General features: G+C 40.4%; 12 non-coding genes across 12 annotated transcripts; all 12 read left to right on the forward strand.

Moving 5' to 3' along the window:
* Nucleotides 1–978: 978 nt before the first annotated feature.
* TRNAS-GCU (transfer RNA serine (anticodon GCU)) lies at nt 979–1,060 on the forward strand. The gene has a single exon. It is a non-coding gene; the product is annotated as a tRNA-Ser (tRNA).
* A 75-nt stretch (nt 1,061–1,135) lies between these two features.
* Nucleotides 1,136–1,217, forward strand: TRNAS-GCU (transfer RNA serine (anticodon GCU)). The gene has a single exon. It is a non-coding gene; the product is annotated as a tRNA-Ser (tRNA).
* Nucleotides 1,218–6,221: 5,004 nt separating this feature from the next.
* TRNAS-GCU (transfer RNA serine (anticodon GCU)) lies at nt 6,222–6,303 on the forward strand. The gene has a single exon. It is a non-coding gene; the product is annotated as a tRNA-Ser (tRNA).
* Nucleotides 6,304–7,055: 752 nt separating this feature from the next.
* TRNAS-GCU (transfer RNA serine (anticodon GCU)) lies at nt 7,056–7,137 on the forward strand. Its single transcript has one exon. It is a non-coding gene; the product is annotated as a tRNA-Ser (tRNA).
* Nucleotides 7,138–7,212: 75 nt separating this feature from the next.
* Nucleotides 7,213–7,294, forward strand: TRNAS-GCU (transfer RNA serine (anticodon GCU)). The gene has a single exon. It is a non-coding gene; the product is annotated as a tRNA-Ser (tRNA).
* A 75-nt stretch (nt 7,295–7,369) lies between these two features.
* TRNAS-GCU (transfer RNA serine (anticodon GCU)) lies at nt 7,370–7,451 on the forward strand. The gene has a single exon. It is a non-coding gene; the product is annotated as a tRNA-Ser (tRNA).
* Nucleotides 7,452–7,526: 75 nt separating this feature from the next.
* TRNAS-GCU (transfer RNA serine (anticodon GCU)) lies at nt 7,527–7,609 on the forward strand. The gene has a single exon. It is a non-coding gene; the product is annotated as a tRNA-Ser (tRNA).
* A 5,476-nt stretch (nt 7,610–13,085) lies between these two features.
* TRNAS-GCU (transfer RNA serine (anticodon GCU)) lies at nt 13,086–13,167 on the forward strand. The gene has a single exon. It is a non-coding gene; the product is annotated as a tRNA-Ser (tRNA).
* Nucleotides 13,168–13,930: 763 nt separating this feature from the next.
* On the forward strand, nt 13,931–14,012 carry TRNAS-GCU (transfer RNA serine (anticodon GCU)). The gene has a single exon. It is a non-coding gene; the product is annotated as a tRNA-Ser (tRNA).
* Nucleotides 14,013–14,087: 75 nt separating this feature from the next.
* On the forward strand, nt 14,088–14,169 carry TRNAS-GCU (transfer RNA serine (anticodon GCU)). The gene has a single exon. It is a non-coding gene; the product is annotated as a tRNA-Ser (tRNA).
* Nucleotides 14,170–14,244: 75 nt separating this feature from the next.
* Nucleotides 14,245–14,325, forward strand: TRNAS-GCU (transfer RNA serine (anticodon GCU)). The gene has a single exon. It is a non-coding gene; the product is annotated as a tRNA-Ser (tRNA).
* A 441-nt stretch (nt 14,326–14,766) lies between these two features.
* TRNAS-GCU (transfer RNA serine (anticodon GCU)) lies at nt 14,767–14,848 on the forward strand. The gene has a single exon. It is a non-coding gene; the product is annotated as a tRNA-Ser (tRNA).
* The last annotated feature ends 7,639 nt before the right edge of the window (nt 14,849–22,487 follow it).

Raw genomic sequence — 22,487 nt, forward strand, 5'->3', positions numbered from 1 at the left:
TGTATACAGACGATAATACAAAACATTCCATTACAAGCTCCCTTCGATATCCAAAGTATCCCCAAAAGGTTTTTGTTTTATAAGGACATCGCTTTACAGGTATGCTACCAGTTATTACGACATGAGACAATTACACCATCTGTTAAAAAGTTATATAGTGAAATCAATAGTTTCAAGCACACAGTACTACGAATAGTGAAGGATTTCAATACACATAATTGGCCACAAATATGGGAAAATGTCTCCGCCCAACACCTTTCAAAAGCTGGCCAATCAATATGGTACAAAGTGGTTCATCGTGTTATAGTGACAAGAGATAGGACATACCAATATGGAATCAGTGACTCTCCTAACTGTATATCATGCAACGTGCCTGACTCTTTAGCCCACAGGATAACAAAGTGTCGCAACTCCTCCACGGCGTGGAACAAATTGCGAACAATGCTCAGTCGTATATGCCGCACCTCAGTAACAAAGTTTACGGATTCAGATATAGTTTTTCCTGACTTCAATTTTTTTTCCACCAACAAAACAACGAGCAGTACAATGGTTGATAACAGAATACTTATTATATATATTTCACAATGACGAGAGCAGTTTTCAGAAACAATTCAGTATCTTCTTACAAGAACAATATGAAAAAATTCCTCTCCAAGCAAGGAAGAAAAGGTATGCAAATTTCTTATTAGTGCTTTATACTTAATTTAGGTCAAACACAAATGTAAAGGTTATCCAGATAGAAATACAAATTGTAATAGCAATAATACACTTATGTCAAAAACAATGTAATTCCATAACTTGTATATCAGAATCAGACAATAATAAAAAAAAAAGAGTGGTTAAGGCGTTGGACTGCTAATCCAATGGGCTCTGCCTGCGTGGGTTCGAATCCGATTCTCGTTGGTGACTTATTTTTCAATAACGATCTTGTGGAAGGATATAATTCTTGAATGCTTCGTGCTAAACACAATAGCGTAAGACGAGGTGGCGGAATGGTTAAGGCGTTGGACTGCTAATCCAATGGGCTCTGCCCGCGTGGGTTCGAATCCCATCCTCGTCGATGACTTATTTTTCAATAACGATCTTGTGGAAGGATATGATTCTTGAATGCTTCGTGCTAAACACAATAGCGTAAGACGAGGTGGCCGAATGGTTAAGGCGTTGGACTGCTAATCCAATGGGCTCTCCCCGCGTGGGTTCGAATCCCATCCTCGTCGATGACTTATTTTGCAATAACGATCTTGTGGAAGGATATGATTCTTGAATGCTTTGTGCTAAACACAATAGCGTAAGACGAGGTGGCCAGTCAGTCTGCCTGCAAATCGTGCAGGAAGCAGTTCGTAGCGAGCTCCGCTCTTCGCTTGAGAAGGCTTAGTGATCGAACTGTCCGAGTTAGCTAGGGCCGTATACGGTTTGCTAGTGTTGTGTTAGTTCTTGTTTTTTCCCTCTTGGAGTGCAAGCGAGGTTTTGGCTACAATTACCGTGAGCCAGTGAAGATACGATGAAATAGTTCACGATGAATACACAAAGAGAAAACACCTTGAAATTTGTTTTCATTGATGTCAAAACGCGACCTACGTCATTGGATTTTCATCGATGGTTTCATGATGTCTACCAAGTGCCTACGAACCAAGTGCTCAGTTTTGAAATAGATTACTTTCGTAAGTGGTTGTACGTGAAATTTGCGTCAAAAGTGGTAGGAGAACGGTTACTAAATGATTTTGGTGCTGAGGTAATTTATAGTGACGTAGATGGTGACCATAAGGTTGAAGTAGAATGGGCCCACCAGCGACATGTAATTGTTAGAATCCATGTAGTCCCAACTGAATTAAGTGCAGAAGTGATAAGTCGTGTCATGAGGTCTTATGGGGAAGTGTTGAAAATCGAAGACGAGACATACTCTGCAGATCACATTTACCCCACTCGAACTGGACGAGTCTTGATCAAAATGGTACTACGTAAACCCATACCCTCATATGTAAACATGAATGGAGACTCCTATTGGGTAACATACCCTGGGTAGGTTCGTACCTGCATCGCGTGCTCCGAAGAGGATCACGTAGTCGCACAGTGTCCTAAGCGTCGATCGTCTGGAAACCAGCCCCGCCGGGGGCCGGTTAATATACCCGCTGACAATGTCCCGATGGTATATGAACCAACTGTGCTACCCGTACGGACCCCAAGAGATTCAGCTCCACCAGTTGCAGACGTCCCTGCGTCAGGAGATAACAATGGAAGGAACACGGATAGCCCCAGAATCACCGACGAGGAGACAGGTACCAGACAGGAAGTTAGTGTGAAGAATGCACCAACAGGAAGGGAAGAGATGGAGCAGCCAACATTGAACACTTCGGACGAGATGCATCACATACCCCCGCCCCCACCCCCAAGTGCTTTGTTCGCGGAGGCAGAATTCCCCGTAGTTACCTTTCCTAGGAAATCACGGTCAAGATCTGTATCAAGGTTACGGTCAGTGGAGGAAGAGTCCATGGTGCTACGTAGAAAGAAGAAGAAAAATAATGAATGCGTAAGTTCCACAATAGTTCATAACGAATTTAGAGTAGAACCTGGTACCCCAAAACAAGATGTTTCAAAGGTTAGTTTAACAAGTAATTCAGCAAATGTAACTAAAGAGAAACCTTCGACGAGTAACAAACTTACCCCAGATTTATTTAGTGGAAAGCATAGTTAATGCATTCTAGGCAGAAATTAGAGTTTAGTAATGTTGAAGAATGTAAGTAAGTTTAGTTTTCTTTTGTGGACAGTTCTAATCATGCAAACATTTACCTTGGCATCTATAAATTTGAATCAAATGCGAAGTAAGACCAAAATAATTGCTCTCAATGACTTTCTCATTAAATCGTCTATTGATGTGGCCCTCTTACAAGAGGTAGCCATAGACGATTTTTCTGTACTGAGCATGTTTAAAGTATACAACAATTTTACTCCCTTTGCACAAGGGACTGCCATAGCATGTAGGCGACACTTGGATTTACGTAATGTAGTGCCCCATCCCTCGGGCAGACAAATAACTGCCAAATTAGGCTCAGTGTTTCTCTGTAATGTGTATGCTCCGTCAGGAAGCCAAAACAGACGGGAAAGAGAAGATTTTTTTTCAACAGTTGTAGGGCCCGAGTTGACATCCCACACACTAGACACTATACTAGTGGGAGATTTTAACTGCGTAATTCGTTCACAAGATCAAAATCCAGGATACAACTTCTCACGTGCGCTCTATGAATTAACGCAGGGGTTACAACTGCGTGACGCTTGGATACACATCAATGGCGAAAGTCAAGGTTACACACATATCACCTCCAATAGTGCGTCAAGGATCGATAGGTTTTATGTCGCACCAAGATTTCAGGAATACATAATTAGTGTTCAGAATTTTCCAGTATGCTTTAGTGATCATAGTGTTCCAATTCTCAAAATAAATTTAGATTTGATCAAACTCCGACAAGGTAGCGGATACTGGATTTTAAATAGCACATTATTACGCAATGGTAGTTATGTCCAGCTAATCAGGGAAACGTGGAACGAACTGAAGGCCTCTCGGCCAGTGCAAAAGACCCTAATCGAGTGGTGGGAAACTCGAGTTAAGCCTAAATTTCGTCAGGTCAGTAAATTCTTCAGTGCAGAGGTTAGTAGAGATCAAAGAAACAAATATAATTTTTTGTATGCAGTCTTGAATGATCTCCATCGTTTAGCACTGCAAGGTAATTTCGATCGTCCCTATGCAAATGAAATAAAAGGGCAATTACTTGCTATACATAGGAAACGAAAATCTGCAGCAATAATAAAGAGCAAGATTCTTCCTATAGACCCAGACGAGCAAGCCACACTAAGTCACATTCTTCAAGAACATAAACACGCCAGGAGTCACGTTATTCATAAATTAACTTTAGATTCCGGTGAAGTTGTTACCAGCCCTCATAGTATACACGACAGGTTTTTGCAATACTATAAAAATCTTCTTGGTCAAGCCTTTAATCCAACAGAAACGCAATGCAATTTTTTGAACTACCTCCCTGCATCACTGACAGAAAATGAAAGAACTGATCTCACACAACCGTTTAGTAAAAAGGAGGTTCATGATGCAGTATTCAAAGCTCCGAGGAATAAAACTACAGCCGAAGATGGATTACCATCAGAATTCTATCAATGTTTCTGGGATCTAATAGGAGACGAATTAACGGAATGGGTCAACGAAGTGTTGACAACAGGGACAATAGGGAAGACCAGTAGCACGGGAGTTATAGTGTTAGTTCCCAAAAAGGCAAATCCAAAGTTCGTCACAGATTTTAGGCCAATTTCAATATTGAGTAGTGACATCAAACTTATAAGTAGGTGCGTAAATCAGCGTTTAAAAAAATATATGGTTAAACTTATTGGCAATTTACAGTTCGCTTGTAATACGTCTCAAAGTATACATCACTTGCTGCAAACGATAAGAGACGTAATTCTCACCAAACAAAATAAGAATGCATCAGAGGAAATTCTATCTTTAGACTTTTCTCAAGCATATGACAGAGCGAGTCACGAATATCTGTACAAAGTCATAGAAGCATATGGCTTCGGAGACACTTTTATTAATTGGATAAAAACATTATATAATCATATGCTGCTAAAACTCAAAATAAAAGGTTTCTTGACAACAAGTTTTAAAATGCGACGAGGTGTACTACAAGGTAGTCCCTTGAGTAGCACATTGTACGTCCTCACAATAGCCCCCTTTTTGTTTAGTATCCAGCATCATTTACAGGGCATTTCAATGGCTTCCACCACAATACAAGTTGGCAGAGTCATGGACGACGTCACGATTTTTCTCAAGGACGATAGAGATCTGTACAGCGTTAAAAGCCAAATACATACTTTTGAGCTCACATCAGGAGCAAAACTAAACAACCGAAAGTCATTCCTGATGACCCTTGGCACGGAGAATCCTTTCACAAACAATTCGGAGATCCCTGTAGACAAGAAAATAAAAGTTTTAGGTATAAACTTCTATGCAAATATCGATGAAACGATCGAAGCCAAGAGTAAACTCACGTGCGAGAGGGCAATCTACGTCCTCAGAGTGAACAAGATGCGCTCTCTGAGTTTAAAAGCACGAGTAAGATTTATCAACGTTTTTGCTCTCTCTAAACTTTGGTATGTAGCAAAAATCCTACCCTTCAAAACACAGCACTTAGCCAAGGTCAACAAAGCTGTGACTGCTTTTTGTGGCACGATACATTTTTCCGGGTGGCAATAAATGAGGTCACGTTATCAGAGAAGACAGGTGTGTTGGCACTAATACACGTGAACACACAGGCAAGAGCATTGTTTGTACAGACTGGCCTTCAAACAGCTTTCTCACTGCACGAGTCAACGACCCAAGCATGTGTACAGACGATAATACGGAACATTCCATTAGAAGCTTCCATATATATCCAAAGTATCCCCAAAAGGTTTTTGTTTTATAAGGACATAGCTTTACAGGTATGCTACCAGTTATTACGACATGAGACAATTACACCATCTGTTAAAAAGTTATATAGTGAAATCAATAGTTTCAAGCACACAGTACTACGAATAGTCAGGGATTTCAATACACATAATTGGCCACAAATATGAGAAAATGTCTCCGCCCAACACCTTTCAAATACTGGCCAATCAATATAGTACAAAGTGGTTCATCGTGTTATAGTGACAAGAGATAGGATATACCAATATGGAATCAGTGACTCTCCTAACTGTATATCATGCAACGTGCCTGACTCCTTAGCCCACAGGATAACGAAGTGTCGCAACTCCTCCACGGCATGGAACAAATTGCGAACAATGCTCAGTCGTATATGCTGCACCTCATTAACAAAGTTTACGGATACAGATATAGTTTTTCCTGATTTCAATTTTTTTCCACCAACAAAACAACGAGCAGTACAATGGTTGATAACAGAATACTTATTATATATATTTCACAACGACGAGACCAGTTTTCAGAAACAATTCAGTATCTTCTTGCAAAAACAATATGAAAAAATTCCTCTCCAAGCAAGGAAGAAATGGTATGAAAATTTCTTATTAGTGCATTATACTTAATTTAGGTCAAACAAATATGTAAAGGTTAACCAGATAGAAATACAAATTTTAAAAGCAGTAATACACTTATGTCAAAAACAATGTAATTCCATAACTTGTATATCAGAATGAGACAATAAAAAAATATATATAAAAAAAAGGTGGCCGAGTGGTTAAGGCTTTGGACTGCTAATCCAATGGGCTCTGCCCGCGTGGGTTCGAATCCCATCCTCGTCGCTGACTTATTTTTCAATAACGATCATGTGAAAGGAAATGATTCTTCAATGCTGCGTGCTAAACCAAATAATGTAAGACGAGGTAATTAAGGCGTTGGACTGCTAAACCATCCTCGTCGATGACTTATTTTTCAATAACGATCTTGTGAAAGGAAATGTTTCTTCAATGCTGTGTGCTAAACCAAATAGTGTAAGACAAGGTGGTGTCGACCTCCGTGGCGAAGTGAGTCGACCTCCGTGGCGGAGTGGTTAGCACAGCGCGCTGCAACGCCAGGGGTTCTGGGTTCGAGTCCCGGGTAAGGCATGGGTATTTGTGTTCGTCCAGTTGATAAGAAACAAAGAAAAATGTAAGAATTGAAAAGTGTAAAAGTGATAAAAAGAGTGAATGGTGGGGTATACCTCCGTGTAGGGAAAAAAAAGTGGTTAGCAGAGCGCGCTACAACGCCAGGTGTTCTGGGTTCGATTCCCGGGTAAGGCATGGATATTTGTGTTCTTCCAGTTGATAAGAAACAAAGAAAATGTAGGAAGTGTAAAAGTGAGAAAAAGAGTGAATGGTGGGGAATACCTCCGTGGATGGGTATTTCCTCTTTTTTTTTTTTAAAAAAAAAAAGTGGTTAAGGCGTTGGACTGCTAATCCAATGGGCTCTGCCCGCGTGAGTTCGAATCCCATCCTCGTCGGTGGCTTATTTTTCAATAACGATCTTGAGAAAGGAAATGTTTCTTCAATGCTGCGTGCTAAACCAAATAGTGTAAGACGAGGTGACCGAGTGGTTAAGGCGTTGGACTGCTAATCCAATGGGCTCTGCCTGCGAGGGTTCGAATCCCATCCTCGTCGGTGACTTATTTTGCAATAACGATCTTGTGGAAGGATATGATTCTTGAATGCTGCGTGCTAAACCAAATACTGTAAGACGAGGTGGCCGAGTGGTTAAGGCGTTGGACTGCTAATCCAATGGGCTCTGCCTGCGTGGGTTCGAATCCCATCCTCGTCGGTGACTTATTTTGCAATAACGATCTTGTGGAAGGATATGATTCTTGAATGCTTCGTGCTAAACACAATAGCGTAAGACGAGGTGGCGGAATGGTTAAGGCGTTGGACTGCTAATCCAATGGGCTCTGCCCGCGTGGGTTCGAATCCCATCCTCGTCGATGACTTATTTTTCAATAACGATCTTGTGGAAGGATATGATTCTTGAATGCTTCGTGCTAAACACAATAGCGTAAGACGAGGTGGCCGAGTGGTTAAGGCGTTTGGACTGCTAATCCAATGGGCTCTGCCCGTGTGGGTTCGAATCCCATCCTCGTCGATGACTTATTTTTCAATAACGATCTTGTGGAAGGATATGATTCTTGAATGCTTTGAGCTAAACACAATAGCGTAAGGCGAGGTGGCCAGTCAGTCTGCCTGCAAATCGTGCAGGAAGCAGTTCGTAGCGAACTCCGCTCTTCGCTTGAGAAGGCTTAGTGATCGAACTGTCCGAGTTAGCTAGGGCCGTATACGGTTTGCTAGTGTTGTGTTAGTTCTTGTTTTTTCCCTCTTGGAGTGCAAGCGAGGTTTTGGCTACAATTACCGTGAGCCAGTGAAGATACGATGAAATAGTTCACGATGAATACAGAAAGAGAAAACACCTTGAAATTTGTTTTCATTGATGTCAAAACGCGACCTACGTCATTGGATTTTCATCGATGGTTTCATGATGTCTACCAAGTGCCTACGAACCAAGTGCTCAGTTTTGAAATAGATTACTTTCGTAAGTGGTTGTACGTGAAATTTGCGTCAAAAGTGGTAGGAGAACGGTTACTAAATGATTTTGGTGCTGAGGTAATTTATAGTGACGTAGATGGTGACCATAAGGTTGAAGTAGAATGGGCCCACCAGCGACATGTAATTGTTAGAATCCATGTAGTCCCAACTGAATTAAGTGCAGAAGTGATAAGTCGTGTCATGAGGTCTTATGGGGAAGTGTTGAAAATCGAAGACGAGACATACTCTGCAGATCACATTTACCCCACTCGAACTGGACGTGTCTTGATCAAAATGGTACTACGTAAACCCATACCCTCATATGTAAACATGAATGGAGACTCCTATTGGGTAACATACCCTGGGCAGGTTCGTACCTGCATCGCGTGCTCCGAAGAGGGTCACGTAGTCGCTCAGTGTCCTAAGCGTTGATCCTCTGGAAACCAGACCCGCCGGGGGCCGGTTAATATACCCGCTGACAACGTCCCGATGGTATATGAACCAACTGTGCTACCCGTACGAACTAAACCAAGAGATTCAGCTCCACCAGTTGCAGACGTCCCTGCGTCAGGAGATAACAATGGAGGGAACACGGATAGCCCCAGAATCACCGACGAGGAGACAGGTACCAGACAGGAAGTTAGTGTGAAGAATGCACCAACAGGAAGGGAAGAGATGGAGCAGCCAACATTGAACACTTCGGACGAGATGCATCACATACCCCCGCCCCCACCCCCAAGTGCTTTGTTCGCGGAGGCAGAATTCCCCGTAGTTACCTTTCCTAGGAAATCACGGTCAAGATCTGTATCAAGGTTACGGTCAGTGGCGGAAGAGTCCATGGTGCTACGTAGAAAGAAGAAGAAAAATAATGAATGCGTAAGTTCCACAATAGTTCATAACGAATTTAGAGTAGAACCTGGTACCCCAAAACAAGATGTTTCAAAGGTTAGTTTAACAAGTAATTCAGCAAATGTAACTAAAGAGAAACCTTCGACGAGTAACAAACTTACCCCAGATTTATTTAGTGGAAAGCATAGTTAATGCATTCTAGGCAGAAATTAGAGTTTAGTAATGTTGAAGAAAGTAAGTAAGTTTAGTTTTCTTTTGTGGACAGTTATGATCATGCAAACATTTACCTTGGCATCTATAAATTTGAATCAAATGCGAAGTAAGACCAAACTAATTGCTCTCAATGACTTTCTCATTAAATCGTCTATTGATGTGGCCCTCTTACAAGAGGTAGCCATAGACGATTTTTCTGTACTGAGCATGTTTAAAGTACACAACAATTTTACTCCTTTTGCACAAGGGACTGCCATAGCATGTAGGCGACACTTGGATTTACGTAATGTAGTGCCCCATCCCACAGGCAGACAAATAAGTGCCAAATTAGGCTCAGTGTTTCTCTGTAATGTGTATGCTCCGTCAGGAAGCCAAAACAGACGGGAAAGAGAAGATTTTTTTTCAACAGTTGTAGGGCCCGAGTTGACATCCCACACACTAGACACTATACTAATGGGAGATTTTAACTGCGTAATTCGTTCACAAGATCAAAATCCAGGATACAACTTCTCACGTGCGCTCTATGAATTAACGCAGGGGTTACAACTGCGTGACGCTTGGATACACACCAATGGCGAAAGTCAAGGTTACACACATATCACCTCCAATAGTGCGTCAAGGATCGATAGGTTTTATGTCGCACCCAGATTTCAGGAATACATATTTAGTGTTCAAAATTTTCCAGTATGCTTTAGTGACCATAGTGTTCCAATTCTTAAAATTAATTTAGATTTGATCAAACCCCGACAAGGTAGCGGATACTGGCTTTTAAATAGCACATTATTACGCAATGGCAGTTATGTCCAGCTAATCAGGGAAACGTGGAACGAACTGAAGGCCTCTCGGCCAGTGCAAAAGACCCTAATCGAGTGGTGGGAAACTCGAGTTAAGCCTAAATTTCGTCAGGTCAGTAAATTCTTCAGTGCAGAGGTTAGTAGAGATCAAAGAAACAAATATAATTTTTTGTATGCAGTCTTGAATGATCTCCATCGTATAGCACTGCAAGGTAATTTCGATCGTCCCTATGCAAATGACATAAAAGCGCAATTACTTGCTATACATAGGAAACGAAAATCTGCAGCAATAATAAAGAGCAAGATTCTTCCTAAAGATCCAGACGAGCAAGCCACACTAAGTCACATTCTTCAAGAACATAAACACGCCAGGAGTCACGTTATTCATAAATTAACTTTAGATTCCGGTGAAGTTGTTACCAGCCCTCATAGTATACACGACAGGTTTTTGCAATACTATAAAAATCTTCTTGGTCAAGCCTTTAATCCAACAGAAACGCAATGCAATTTTTTGAACTACCTCCCTGCATCACTGACAGAAAATGAAAGAACTGATCTCACACAACCGTTTAGTAAAAAGGAGGTTCATGATGCAGTATTCAAAGCTCCGAGGAATAAAACTACAGCCGAAGATGGATTACCATCAGAATTCTATCAATGTTTCTGGGATCTAATAGGAGATGAATTAACGGAATGGGTCAACGAAGTGTTGACATCAGGGACAATAGGGAAGACCAGTAGCACGGGAGTTATAGTGTTAGTTCCCAAAAAGTCAAATCCAAATTTCGTCACAGATTTTAGGCCAATTTCCATATTGAGCAGTGACATCAAACTTATAAGTAGGTGCATAAATCAGCGTTTAAAAAAATATATGGTTAAACTTATTGGCAATTTACAGTTCGCTTGTAATACGTCTCAAAGTATACATCACTTGCTACAAACGATAAGAGACGTAATTATTACCAAACAAAATAAGAATGCATCAGAGGCAATTCTATCTTTAGACTTTTCACAAGCATATGACAGAGGGAGCCACGAATATCTGTACAATGTCTTAGAAGCATATGGCTTCGGAGACACTTTTCTTAATTGGATAAAAACATTATATAATCATATGCTGCTAAAACTCAAAATAAATGGTTTCTTGACAAGTTTTAAAATGCGACGGGGTGTACAACAAGGTAGTCCCTTGAGTAGCACATTGTACGTTCTCACAATAGCCCCCTTTTTGTTTAGTATCCAACATCATTTACAGGGCATTTCTATGGCTTCCACCACAACACAAGTTGGCAGTTTCATGGACGACATCACGATTTTTCTCAAGGATGAAAGAGATCTGTACAGTGTTAAAATTAAACAATCGAAAGTCATTCCTGATGCCCCTTGGCACGGAGAATCCTTTCACAAACAATACGGCGATCCCTGTAGACAAGAAAATAAAAGTTTTAGGTATAAACTTCTATGCAAATATCGAGGAAACGATCGAAGCCAAGAGTAAACTCACGTGCGAGAGGGCAATCTACGTCCTCAGAGTGAACAAGATGCGCTCTCTGAGTTTAAAAGCACGAGTAAGATTTATCAACGTTTTTGCTCTCTCTAAACTTTGGTATGTAGCAAAAATCCTACCCTTCAAAACACAGCACTTAGCCAAGGTCAACAAAGCTGTGACTGCTTTTTGTGGCACGATACATTTTTCCGGGTGGCAATAAATGAGGTCACGTTATCAGAGAAGACTGGTGTGTTGGCACTAATACACGTGAACACACAGGCAAGAGCATTGTTTGTACAGACTGGCCTTCAAACAGCTTTCTCACTGCACGAGTCAACGACCCAAGCATGTGTACAGACGATAATACGGAACATTCCATTAGAAGCTTCCATATATATCCAAAGTATCCCCAAAAGGTTTTTGTTTTATAAGGACATCGCTTTACAGGTATGCTACCAGTTATTACGACATGAGACAATTACACCATCTGTTAAAAAGTTATATAGTGAAATCAATAGTTTCAAGCACACAGTACTACGAATAGTGAAGGATTTCAATACACATAATTGGCCACAAATATGGGAAAATGTCTCCGCCCAACACCTTTCAAAAGCTGGCTAATCAATATGGTACAAAGTGGTTCATCGTGTTATAGTGACAAGAGATAGGACATACCAATATGGAATCAGTGACTCTCCTAACTGTATATCATGCAACGTGCCTGACTCTTTAGCCCACAGGATAACAAAGTGTCGCAACTCCTCCACGGCATGGAACAAATTGCGAACAATGCTCAGTCGTATTGCCGCACCTCAGTAACAAAGTTTACGGATTCAGATATAGTTTTTCCTGACTTCAATTTTTTCCACCAACAAAACAACGAGCAGTACAATGGTTGATAACAGAATACTTATTATATATATTTCACAATGACGAGAGCAGTTTTCAGAAACAATTCAGTATCTTCTTGCAAGAACAATATGAAAAAATTCCTCTCCAAGCAAGGAAGAAATGGTATGCAAATTTCTTATTAGTGCTTTATACTTAATTTAGGTCAAACACAAATGTAAAGGTTATCCAGATAGAAATACAAATTGTAATAGCAATAATACACTTATGTCAAAAACAATGTAATTCCATAACTTGTATATCAGAATCAGACAATAATAAAAAAAAAGAGTGGTTAAGGCGTTGGACTGCTAATCCAATGGGCTCTGCCTGCGTGGGTTCGAATCCGATCCTCGTCGGTGACTTATTTTTCAATAACGATCTTGTGAAAGGATATGATTCTTGAATGCTTCGTGCTAAACACAATAGCGTAAGACGAGGTGGCCGAGTGGTTAAGGCGTGCGGCCCCTGTGGCGGAGTGTTTAGCACATCGCGCTACGAAGCCAGGGGTCCCGGGTTCGATTCCCGGCTCGGCCATGGATGTTTGTGATTGTCTGTCCTGAAAATTCTTGAAATTGAAATATGAATGAAATGATATGAGTGAATGAAGTGTGATGGGGGAAGTTTCCGCATAGGGGCTTCCCTTTAAAAAAAAAATTAAAAAAAAAAAAGGCGTTGGACTGCTAATCCAATGGGCTCTGCCCGCGTGGGTTCGAATCCCATCCTTGTCGGTGGCTTATTTTTCAATAACGATCTTGTGAAAGGAAATGTTTCTTCAATGCTGCGTGCTAAACCAAATAGTGTAAGACGAGGTGGCCGAGTGGTTAAGGCGTTGGACTGCTAATCCAATGGGGTCTGCCCGCGTGGGTTCGAATCCCATCCTCGTCGATGACTTATTTTGCAATAACGATCTTGTGAAAGGATATGATTCTTGAATGCTTCGTGCGAAACACTATAGCGTAAGACGAGGTGACCGAGTGGTTAGGGCGGCCCCTGTGGCGGAGTGGTTAGCACATCGCGCTACGACGCCAGGGGTCCCGGGTTCGATTCCCGGCTCGGCCATGGATGTTTGTGATTGTCTGTCCTGAAAAGTCTTGAAATTGAAATATGAATGAAATGATATGAGTGAATGAAGTGTGATGGGGGAAGCTTCCGCATAGGGGCTTTCCTTTTATATAAAAAAAAAAAAAAAAAAAAGTGGATAAGGCGTTGGACTGCTAATCCAATGGGCTCTGCCCGCGTGGGTTCGAATCCCATCCTCGTCGGTGGCTTATTTTTCAATAACGATCTTGTGAAAGGAAATGTTTCTTCAATGCTGCGTGCTAAACCAAATAGTGTAAGACGAGGTGGCCGAGTGGTCGTCGGCCCCCGTGGCGGAGTGGTTAGCACATCGCGCTACGACGCAAGGGGTCCTGGGTTCGAATCCCGGCCCGGGCATGGATGTTTGTAAAAAAAAAAAAAAAAAAAAAAAAAAAAAAAAAAAAAAAAAAAAAAAAAAAAAAAAAAAAGTGGTTAAGGCGTTGGACTGCTAATCCAATGGGCTCTGCCCGCGTGGGTTCGAATCCCATCCTCGTCGATGACTTATTTTGCAATAACGATCTTGTGGAAGGATATGATTCTTGAATGCTTCGTGCTAAACACAATAGCGTAAGACGAGGTGGCCGAGTGGTTAAGGCGTTGGACTGCTAATCCAATGGGCTCTGTCCGCGTGGGTTCGAATCCCATCCTCGTCGGTTACTTATTTTGCAATAACGATCTTGTGGAAGGATATGATTCTTGAATGCTTCGTGCTAAACATAATAGCCTAAGACGAGGTGGCCGAGTGGTTAAGGCGGTGGACTGCTAATGCAATGGGCTCTGCCCGCGTGGGTTCGAATCCCATCCTCGTCGGTTACTAATTTTGCAATAACGATCTTGTGAAAGGAAATGTTTCTTCAATGCTGCGTGCTAAACCAAATAGTGTAAGACGAGGTGGCCGAGTGGTTAAGGCGTTGGACTGCTAATCCAATGGCTCTGCCCGCGTGGGTTCGAATCCCATCCTCGTCGGTGACTTATTTTGCAATAACCATCTTGTGAAAGGAAATGCTTCTTGAATGCTTTGTGCTAAACACAATAGCGTAAGACGAGGTGGCCGGGGCGGCCCCTTTGGCGGAGTGTTTAGCACATCGCGCTACGACGGCAGGGGTCCCGGGTTCGATTCCCGGCTCGGCCATATATGTTTGTGATTGTCTGTCCTGAAAAGTCTTGAAATTGAAATATGAATGAAATGATATGAGTGAATGAAGTGTGATGGGGGAAGCTTCCGCATAGGGGCTTTCCTTTTAATAATAATAAAAAAAAAAAAGTGGTTAAGGCGTTGGACTGCTAATCCAATGGGCTCTGTCCGCGTGGGTTCGAATCCCATCCTCGTCGGTGGCTTATTTTTCAATAACGATTTTGTGAAAGGAAATGTTTCTTCAATGCTGCGTGCTAAACCAGATAGTGTAAGACGAGGTGGCCGAGTGGTTAAGGCGTTGGACTGCTAATCCAATGGGCTCTGACCGCGTGGGTTCGAATCCCATCCTCGTCGTTGACTTATTTTGCAAAAACGATCTTGTGGAAGGTGATTCTTGAATGCTTCGTGCTAAACACAATAGCGTAATACGAGGTGACCGAGTGGGCATAGTTCGCTGCCAGCACTGGCACGCGGTGCATCGTCTCTACGTGCGGTCCGTGTTGAGCATTTACGTGCAAGCGAGTGAAATTCCGGTTAAGTCTACCTTCTGTTTTCTGAACCATGTCTGTACAGCGAGTGAATACTGTGAAATTGGTCTTCACGAATGTGCGACAAAAACCGACATCGATACAACTGCATCGGTGGATACAGCAGAATTTGTCACTAACAGAAGATCAAGTGCTTAGTATTGAAATCGATCAATATTGTAAGTGTGTGTTTATAAAGTTAATATCGCGAGTGTTAGGCGAGCAGATAATATTACGATCGGGAGGCACATTAGTATACACTGATGACAATGGGGAGCATGAGGTAAAGCTGGAATGGGCGGATCAAAATAGTGTAATTGTGAATGTACATGTAGTTCCTATGGAACTTCTAATGGACGTTCTACAACAGACACCGACAACATATGGTGATGTGAAATATGTTGATGATGAAAAGTACACGGATGAACATATATACCCTACGCGTACCGGTACAAAGCGAATTCGCATGACGCTTAAAAAACCAATTCCATCGTACATCGCTATCAAAGGTGATCGATATTGGGTAACGTACTATGGTCAAAAGATTACGTGCAGGATATGTGAATCTACAGAACATCTCTCAAATTGTTGTGATAAGCGTAGAAAACCAGGAAGAAGGACAGCCTCAACATATGCGGAAGCCATCCACCGATCACCAATCAATATTGATGCAGCAGAACAACAACTGCCATACCAGCCTACAAGCTTTCAAGTACCCAAGACAACCCTGGACATAGAAATGAAAGAATCCCCAAAGAACCCAGATGTAAAAGAACCCGAAGGTGCCGCACAGACGCCACTGGATCCTCCGACGAACAAAGTTTCATCAGAGAGAGCAGGAAAGAAACTTCCCATTTGTTAACAACAGAAGGTCAAACTTCGTCATGGGTCGCAGAAGTTGAACGCGAGGAACTTTCGAGTAAGTACCAGGTCACGCCTGAAGCCTCGATTAGTGATAAGATGGCCCCTCCCCTCCCCGCAAACAGTTGTATATCGGAAGGTGAAAAGAGCCAGGCAGGTGATGAGCTTTCCCTGCCAGGCACTTCCTCGCCCACAACGACCTTGAAACTAGCAGAAGGAAACGTGAGTGAACAACATGACCAACCTAAAATTGCTCCCCCCCTTCCCTCGTCACAATCGCAAAAAATGGTATCAGGAGATGACTCCCAAACCGAAGAGGAATCCACAGATGATAAGCAAGTTATGGACAAAGGTCAACGAAATAGAAAAAAACGCACCAGTTCACGACTGAAAGCGGTAACAGAAGGTAAGAAAAAGAAATGCACAAGGATGTCTCTAAGCCAGCAGTCCGTCATGCACAGCAGGAAGACCCAACAAAAGTGAAATGTTAATTAGATGTGGGTTCAGATCGCCTTTCCCTCCCCCTCCATTAGGTAATTAGTGTAAGGAGAAATGTTTGTTTATGTTTTGAGATGAGAGTGATTTACGGGTGTAGTGCACGACATAAATTTGTGTACTTCCTAGTGTATACAGTGTAATGTTATATATTACATGTTAGAGAGTTACAAGATGAATATCTATATAATAACAGGTAGAAAAAATAATGTAAATTGTGTCATGCACATGAACGATTATCATCATTCTGAAAACACTTAGGACTAATACTTACTTTAGTGTAATTGAGCACCAAAAATGCACATTTACGTGGTATTCTTATATACAGTTTTTTATAATATCTTATTGTGCATGAATTACAGCACTCGTCTTTGTACCCTTAATATCAATGGGATCTTGACGCCAGTGAAATGCAAATTGCTTGAGGACTTTGTCCGAATCCAGTCGATTGACATTTTATACTTGCAGGAAGTCTTTATTGTAGATTTTAACTTCCTGTATGGGTACGAAGCTATTGTAAACTTGGGGACAAGCGGGAGAGGGACGGCAATTTTAATCAAAAGTGGTATAGAAATAAAAAATGTAAAGAAATTAGTCGATGGGAGGGGAATTAGTTTTCAAAGTCAACGTTATACTTTTGTTAATATCTACGCCCCCTCCGGACAGCAAAACAGATGGAAAAGAGAACAATTTTACCAGAATGAGATAGTATACTTACTTCCAAATAATGATTCGTGTATCATCCTAGGTGGTGATTTTAATCAAGTGCTGCGATCATGTGATTGTATAGGAAAGTTTCAAAATAGTTTAGCATTAACGACCTTAATCAGCGATTTACAGCTGAAGGACATCTGGACCGAAAAACGAAAGGATATAGTGTTTACCTATTTCAATAACAAAGCAGGTTCTAGACTGGACAGATTCTAAACACTTGGTCGTACTATAAAATATGTGACGACAATAGATGCTTTGCCGGTACCTTTTTCAGATCATATAGCAATCAGAATGAGTATTAATCTACAAGAATCTAAATTAGTTTGGGGTCCGTCCTATTGGAAAATGAACTCTGCCCTACTTCAACAGCCTAATGTTAATGATATGTTTGAAGAAAAATGGAAGTATTGGTGCCGGCAACAAAAACACTATACTGATTACAATACGTGGTGGGTAAAATACGTAAAACCTCGAATTAAATCCTATTTTCAATGGATAGGGAAAGAGAGTGCACGTGACCGGAACTTAATGTTGAACTTCTATTACAAATTTTTACATGAGTTATGTATGCGACCTGATGTCACCGAACATTATCCACAGATACAAAAATACAAAGCACAAATCCTTACGTTGCAACGGCATCACTTGGAGGGTATAAAGATAAGAACTACTCATGCGTCATCCTTGCAAGATGAACGAACCTCCCTATTTCATTATGTACAAACACAAAAACAAAAGAGAGCTCTTTTGATAAACAACATTGTCGATTCCGACGAAGATACACATAGAAGTCAACAAGGTATATCACAAGCATTTTACAATTATTATAATAATTTGTATACTGGTAAAGAAGTAGATCAATTGGCTGTACAACAATTGCTCACTTCGGTAAATAATTTTTTGACGGACGAAGACAGAACTTTGTTAGACAGTGACGTCACTGTCGATGAGGTGTATGAAGCACTGCGTACTTGTAACGTTAAGCGCACTCCTGGCAACGATGGCATAGGCTACCAATTTTATATACGTTTTTTTGATATTATGAAACATGAATTGGTCAAGATAATACAAGATGCATTTCGAAACGAATGCGTGCTTCAAAATGAAGGTATAATTGTACTGATTGCCAAAAAAACGCGTCCGAGTGTAATGACTGACTTTAGGCCCATTACTTTGTTAAACTGTGACTATAAGATTATGGCCAAAGTTTTGGCTAATAGACTGAAACCTATATTATCTTCCTTACTCAGTTCACGGCAAACATGTGTCAGTAAAACTCAAAATATATTTTCTATGGTGGCGGGTATACGTGATATAATGTATTATTATGAAATGCAACAAACCGCAGCTTGTATACTATCCTTAGATTTTACAAAAGCTTTTGATCTTGTAATTCACCAATATTTGTTTGAAGTACTTCGAGCCTATCGCTTCAGTGAAGCCTTTATATCTGTTTTGCAAAGTTTCTATAGAAAGGCAACCTCCCGTCTTCTTATCAATGGATTCGTGACTCCTGCAATACACGTGACGAGATCCATTCGCCAGGGGTGCCCCTTGAGTATGCTTCTCTTCGCTTTGACCTTGGACCCGCTACTTCGATACATTCAGTGCCGAGTCCCACTGGCAGCGAGTGCTTTCCTTGAAACGCAAGTGTTTACATTCGCAGACGATTTATCAGCTTGTGTAACAACAACGAACCAGCTCCAAAATATACTAAATGCAATGTGTTTGTATTGTTCTGCCAGTGGAGCGGAAGTTAACATGACAAAATCAAAGGCTTTACCTGTTGGCAACTGGAAGCAAGACAATCCGGACATAGGGATAAAATATGTAAACGAACTCAAAATATTGGGCATTACTTTTCATACGAACGAATCCAGAATGCTGGATCTAAACTGGACAAAAATTGTAAGCGAAATCAGGTTACAGTGCTATCAAATGAGAGGAAGACAACTCAATTTAATTCAGCGTGTTTGGTTCCTACACACTTTTATTTTTAGTAAATTAAATTATGTCGCTCAAGTGTTGCCAATCACACAGCAATATCTCCGACAAATAAAGTCTGCTGTGGGATGGTTCATGTGGTACGGACATTTTTTTCGGGTACCATTCCCGATCATGTGCCAAACACAAATGACAGGTGGTCTAGAACTATGGAATATTGAAAATAAATGTAAGTCCCTATTTTTAGCTAGAAATTATAAATTGTACTTAATTGAAAGGTCGATTACATCAATGTGGTTGCGTATATTTACCGATACGTTTCCACCGCAAAATCCACCCAACTTGTCTCGACTAACAAAGAACCCTATGTATGTACGAATCTTTGTACACTTCGCAACATCTTATTTGACCGCCCTGAAAAATTTCAAAGTCCGGAATTCGTAAATTTGACAGCATAGCGCTTCTGAGCCAACTAAGAGTAGCCAACTTTGCAACATTTCTTCTTCCTGAATGAAAACGCTCGTGATTTTTTTTCATTCTTTCACATTCCATAAATTAAAGATACCCTAAAGCAGTAATAAAATATATGATTAGACAAAAAAATGTTAAGTAGAAATACGAATGATGAAAATATTTCAAGATTCTTCGTTTTGAATTTGAAAATAGGGAAATTTATGTGCATTGTGAAACACTGAACTCGTTCTCATCCATCTGGAAAGAATTGCGGTCACATTTAAATGCAAGAAGGCAAATTTATGATGATTTTATGCGAAATTTTTAGTAAAGATACCTTGCACAACACCAAACGATTCTGCAAAGTGTGTCTTTTCCTTGGTTTTTGGCGAGAAATGGTTCGAAACTCCGGCACAACGTTGCTTCAACTGAGATTAACCTGCTTTACTTCTTTTAGTAATCTCCTGGAGTAGTTGGTTAGATGACAGCACTTTCGATTTTTTACTGTTTTCGTCAAGATCGGAACATCGTAGGTTCAAATCCCACCCTTTCCTTAATATTTTTTCCTTTTTATTTACCGAGTACGAAGTGTTCTAATAACGTAATATAATATTATATGATATTACTGTAAATATTTATGCGATGCATACTCAGTGGCGGCGATTGGGTTTCAAAACTGATGGGGCAAGGTGGGGGGGAGGGGGGCAAGGACAGTTTCTTTCCCTTGGTAGATAATGTTTAGTGTAGTGCTGGGTCATCTGCACCTCCACACTCCATAATCGTCGCCACTGTGCATGCCTCAAGTAATGCTTCTACTAATGTTTTTAATCTTTCAGTGATTGTCAGGATTTTAGGAAATGCTTTTCCTTTCATTCAGCTGTTATAAGTTAACACATATTAAGAACTTACATGTCAACTTTCTGCATCCGGAAATGCTGGACTTAAATCGCATAAATATCAACGGAAATATCCAAGAAACGTAGATAAGCCGTTTACTTCCCGAAAAAGATTTTGCAAAGAAGTAGGTTTGAACCCATGCTTTTCCATTCCATAAGCAAACGACCCCCCTATACCACACGGTTCACGTTATTTTATGCACTCGGTTCGGATCCCACTTTAAACTGTAGGTCCAGTCCCGATTAGCCTTACTATGTATAAAGTTGACTTAAAACACCAAATCAACCAATTCATCACCTTTCAGAGCGGGCCTTCTATGATACTGTAGTCGGCCAGCATCCGAAAATACAGTTCTGCTTCGCGTACACCAGAGTGTAATTGCATTTAATATTGTGACTAATTTTACTTTAAAACTACAGATTAAAGCGATAATAGTGTCCAGAAAAAGAACCTCAAAGTATATCTTCACACAAAGTGTTTTAATCCATTGCCAAACGTTTCAGTTAAGAATAATATTATGCTTTTCCATTGACCGTATTTTCGATTCATGGTGAATTTGCTAAAACGACTAGTAAATGCATATAAAATGCACGAAACAACAGAGGAGGAGAAAAATAAACCTCAAAAATAAGTAAAAATACAACAAAAACTGTTAAAAATATTGACAAATAAACTAAAAGCCAAAAATGGCCGAAAAATGAAAAAAAATGTAAAATAGAAAGTGTTTTCCGGCTCTAACTGAAGGGAAACGGACATGATATCAGGTTTAGCATTGTTTTTAAGGGTCAGGAAAAAAAGTTGATTTTTCATCAACTTCCGGACCCTAATTAGTAATTATGACCATTGAAAAAGTTGGAGGTAGCTTACTTAAAATTTTCTTGCTGAGGGATCGTATCGTCCATATCTCCACTTTATAATACAGAAAAAAATCAAGTTCATATTTCGAAAATGACTTGGAGTTTTCCACCACGAAAATATGTTTTTCATAGTTTGAAGTTCGTTAGTATTATCTTTCAAGGTTTCCATTGTTTTAATTTCACAAATATTTTATATTTCATACATTGAATATCCCTTTCCTCTCTCTTTTCATACAGTCTTTGGAAAAAAGCTGAAGTTTCTTGGCAAACGGGGTCTGGTTCAAATGACTCCTTTTCGCTCTCCCGTTCCTACTTTAAACAAACAACAAAATACTTCGTAACTAAACAATTGCTAGTTCAAAACACACGGAATTTTGACACAATTTACAAAATATGACAAAACGCCAATAGACATGTTCATCATTTTTCCCTTTCAGCGTTTCTAGATTTTATCTGAATTTGTTTCCTCATGAAAATTGCCATGAGGAAATTATAGATATGACATTATATGTGAATTGGTTTCTTCAAACTGGTAGCAAATTTTAACATGAGAAGAGGTAGCGTGCTTGATTTTCACGAGGGAGGTTGTAGGTTCGATTCTCCAACTAGGCAGGATTTTTTTCAGGAGTTTATCGTTGGGTGTAAAGTTTATCCACCGTTCTAAGGAGTTAACATTGGTCTCTGTATTTCACGAGAGGAAAGGAAATAGTAAGAGGAAGTTATTTCGATGATAGGAGGAAGTCACATGCCACGTGGAATGAGCAGAATCAAGTTACGTAGAGCTAAGTCTGTAATGGTGGTTTCGAATATTGCAAAGTTAGTGTGGAAAGTTTGTTATATCTGATACTCGTACTTTCTGTTCAAAGAAGACAAACATTTTAGATACAAAGCAGTGAGGAATTAACGATCATTATGAGGTTTTGAATTTTTTGTTTGTCACTCACCATATAAATACTTATTAGTAGTTTCTTATCGAATCGGCCTCCGTCGCAATAACCATTTACTTATGTTAATTAGCGATTTACTATTAGTTTTAGACGCATGGTAAGATGGTGGTGAGGGGATTGACAAGAGTCATTACGAAGGAACGGACATAAAATTACCAATCTTAGCAATTTGAACTCATTATACGCTCTCCTTCGTTACAGTACTGCACTACATCACTACAAAAACACAAACTACAAAAATCACTAACAACAACGGGACCAGAGTTCACAATTCGGACACTATCCCTCCACACACATA

This window comes from Lepisma saccharinum, chromosome 16 (genome assembly GCF_977018435.1).
Source record: "Lepisma saccharinum chromosome 16, izLepSacc3.1, whole genome shotgun sequence".
NCBI lineage: Eukaryota > Metazoa > Arthropoda > Insecta > Zygentoma > Lepismatidae > Lepisma > Lepisma saccharinum.